General features: G+C 43.4%; 1 non-coding gene across 1 annotated transcript; it reads right to left on the bottom strand.

Moving 5' to 3' along the window:
- Positions 1–3,685: 3,685 nt before the first annotated feature.
- Positions 3,686–3,796, bottom strand: LOC142196361 (U6 spliceosomal RNA). The gene has a single exon (XR_012715201.1). It is a non-coding gene; the product is annotated as a U6 spliceosomal RNA (small nuclear RNA).
- Between the last annotated feature and the right edge of the window lie 213 nt (positions 3,797–4,009).

The raw sequence follows: 4,009 nt of genomic DNA, 5'->3' as shown, positions 1-4,009 counted from the left end.
GGAAGCATTCCTCAGAGATTTTGGTCCATATTGACATGATGGCATCACACAGTTGCCGCAGATTTGTCGGCTGCACATCCATGATGCGAATCTCCCGTTCCACCACATCCCAAAGATGCTCTATTGGATTGAGATCTGGTGACTGTGGAGGCCATTGGAGTACAGTGAACTCATTGTCATGTTCAAGAAACCAGTCTGAGATGATTCCAGCTTTATGACATGGCGCATTATCCTGCTGAAAGTAGCCATCAGATGTTGGGTACATTGTGGTCATAAAGGGATGGACATGGTCAGCAACAATACTCAGGTAGGCTTTGGTGTTGCAACGATGCTCAATTGGTACCAAGGGGCCCAAAGAGTGCCAAGAAAATATTCCCCACACCATGACACCACCACCACCAGCCTGAACCGTTGATACGAGGCAGGATGGATCCATGCTTTCATGTTGTTGACGCCAAATTCTGACCCTACCATCCGAATGTCGCAGCAGAAATCGAGACTCATCAGACCAGGCAACGTTTTTCCAATCTTCAATTGTCCAATTTCGATGAGCTTGTGCAAATTATAGCCTCAGTTTCCTGTACTTAGCTGAAAGGAGTGGCACCCGGTGTGGTCTTCTGCTGCTGTAGCCCATCTGCCTCAAAGTTCGACGTACTGTGCGTTCAGAGATGCTTTTCTGGCTACCTTAGTTGTAACGGGTGGCTATTTGAGTCACTGTTGCCTTTCTATCAGCTCGAACCAGTCTGGCCATTCTCCTCTGACCTCTGGCATCAACAACGCATTTGCGCCCACAGAACTGCCGCTCACTGGATGTTTTTTCTTTTTCGGACCATTCTCTGTAAACCCTAGAGATGGTTGTGCGTGAAAATCCCAGTAGATCAGCAGTTTCTGAAATACTCAGACCAGCCCTTCTGGCACCAACAACCATGCCACGTTCAAAGGCACTCAAATCACCTTTCTTCCCCATACTGATGCTCGGTTTGAACTGCAGGAGATTGTCTTGACCATGTCTACATGCCTAAATGCACTGAGTTGCCGCCATGTGATTGGCTGATTAGAAATTAAGTGTTAACGAGCAGTTGGACAGGTGTACCTAATAAAGTGGCCGGTGAGTGTATGTTTTAATACTCTTATTTAAAAATGGGACCGGGATTAAATGTAACATTTACGGTGCCTGAATAGCCTTTTTAAAGACTATACACGTATATGTGGGACTCTATTAGCAGAATTTTGCTGCTAGAGCCCCTTTAAGTATATTGCTGTACACTGTATAGCAGCTCAATCCCATTCCCTAGCTTGAGACAGAACTACAAACAGACCATGTGTCAGATGAAGGTGACATCATACGCCTGTGAAGTAGAGGCAGCGCACACCTGAGAACACGGCAACTTCAATAGTTGTCTGGCCGAGGTGCTGAGTGTCAGATCCTCGCAATCTAATATTCACAACCTGTTCTAAAGACAGTTCATCAATATTTCGGTTCTGGACAGATTCCTTTACATTTTCAGCTCCTTGGCTATGGTTATGTTCATTACTGCACAAGTGAAAGTGAAAGCAGCCACATGTATAGCTACTGCCTAGTGTAGATTGTGAATGGATATAGGGAAGTGGGAGGCAACACCCTCCACTACCCAGACGCACTGAAGAAGAGGAAGCACAAGGTAATAAACTGACTCAGGAACTTGTGTTTTTATTGCATTCATGCTCATGTTAACAAAACCACCAGACATTTATTGCTGTACTATAAACTGTAAACCTAGGAACTCCCTAATATATAGCTATAATCCTTACTCCTCCGGTCAGGAATTGGGGTCTCACACACAGATATAACTGCTCACGGTATACCAATGGAGTATCTGTACACCTTACTGACCACACATGTGATCATAGAAAGGGGGACTCCGCTTCCATACTATTCCCTTCTAGCTCACCTGTCACACTAGGCTACACAAGCATGAAACGACCCATACAATTACACATGATCTATGGTACACAAAGAGCTTCCACCACTCTCAATGTAAGCATAGATAAGGTACCAATGTTACCCACATCACGCACAAATAGCACACAAGAGGGTAAGCACGGCTAGTGACAGGTACTCTCTTCGGACTTGAGAATGTTTACAGCCAAAGGACAATCTTTAATATGCACAAAAAGGGTACAGTGTCTTAGAATAAAAAGATGTAATGAAAAAGACATATTTACAAACAATGTAAAATAAAAAAGGAATAACAAAGAACAGACCTGTTTAAGTCTGGGTGCTGGAGTAAGAATCAGACAGATCACACTATGGCCCAGTTCACATCTGTGTTCAGTATTCAGTTTGGGGAATCCGCTTGAGGACCCCTGAACGGAATACCGATCTCATTAAAAAGTGGAGAGCAAAGAAACGCGGTCCTCATAGATTATAATGGGGTCTGTGTGTTTCCCGCGTGGTGTCCACATGATTCATGCAGAGAGAAAAGTATTACTTGCAGCATCTTTCTCTCCGCATGATTCATGCGGACACTGTATGGAAAACACACGGATCCCATTATAGTCTATAGGGACTGTGTGGTTTCTTTGCTCACCGCTTTTTAATGCGTTCGATATTCCAAACGCAGATGTGAACTGCGCCGTAGCGTAATCTGGCAGATTCTTACTCCAGCACCCAAACTTAAACAGGTCTGGCCTTTGTTAGTCCTTTTTTTATTTTACATTGTTTGTAAGTATATGTGAACAAGGCCTAAGTTGTGTCCCCGAACAATCTGACGAAGAGGTCATGCACCCATTTATGCAGTAAAGGACAAATCTAAGATTTGTTTGCACCTGAAGAAGGGCGGAGTTGACGCCCGAAACGCGTAGTAATCATTCAATAAAGTTTTTCTTCTCACCTGTCGAGCGCGGTTTCCTTACCACTGGTTCTTCCATTTTGGTCTGGTGTTGGTCCTTTACTGCATGCATTTGCACCCGTGAGGTGCCAGGAATCCTGCAGCTCCATCACAGAGAGGGAACATTTGTTAATCTTTCCCAATGTGTACGTGAAGTTGTGTTGATCAGAACTTTCAAAGGTGAGCCCATTTCTATCCTACACCATCGTTGTCTCTAATAATACTACTCTACGGGCCGCTTGGTGTTTTCTCTCTTTTTTGTCTTTGAGATGCACCCATTTATGGACTCTCAGGTTTCCTTACTTCCTATAATCTCCCACCTGTGATGTCATCATTTTTTCTTTGTTCAAATTATGGAGATTTGATTAGCAAACTCCTGGATCATTGAAAATTAGAACGACTGGGACTTATTTGCTGCTTGTCTCCTGGCTTGTGCATTGAAATTGGCATACAAATTAGAGTGTCAGCAGTGGGGTTTTCCTGGTTCACACACAGTATAATATCCTCCACAGTGGCCTCACACACAGTATAATATGATCCACAGTGGCCCACACACAGTATAATATGATCCACAGTGGCCCCACACACAGTATAATATGGTTCACAGTTGCCCCACACACAGTATAATATGCTCCCCATAGTGGCCCCACACAGTATAATGTGATTCCCTCAGTGGCACCACACAGTATAATATGCTCCCCACAGTGGCCCCCACACAGTATAATATGCTCCTAACAGACCCCCTCCGCTTCGGTGCTATTATTATACTTTGGGGTCTTAATTTTCCAAAATTAAGAACTTTTCAATTTTCTTTTTTTTTTATGGAACGCTTTACCAATTTGCGTGTCATCCTTGTGCAGGGGCCATGCTAGCTAATGTTCTCTGTATTTTTCCAATTTTAGTATATGTGCTGCCGAAGCGAGCAGAATAACTTTTTAATTTTCTGTCGATATTAGCACAATGATTTGAACTTTCATTTGGCACCATTATGGGGTACATATAATGTTTTGATTAGCTTTAACATTTTTTGGATGGTATAAATTTATCATTATATTTTACATTTTTATTTGGCTTTCACTACTCGACGAGTTAATTGCAGGGGATCTGAGGGGCTGAAAGGCGGAGTGATCTCTCCCCCT

Source organism: Leptodactylus fuscus, chromosome 2 (assembly GCF_031893055.1).
Source record: "Leptodactylus fuscus isolate aLepFus1 chromosome 2, aLepFus1.hap2, whole genome shotgun sequence".
NCBI classification, from domain to species: Eukaryota; Metazoa; Chordata; class Amphibia; order Anura; family Leptodactylidae; genus Leptodactylus; species Leptodactylus fuscus.
This window is presented reverse-complemented; position numbering and strand designations above follow the sequence as displayed.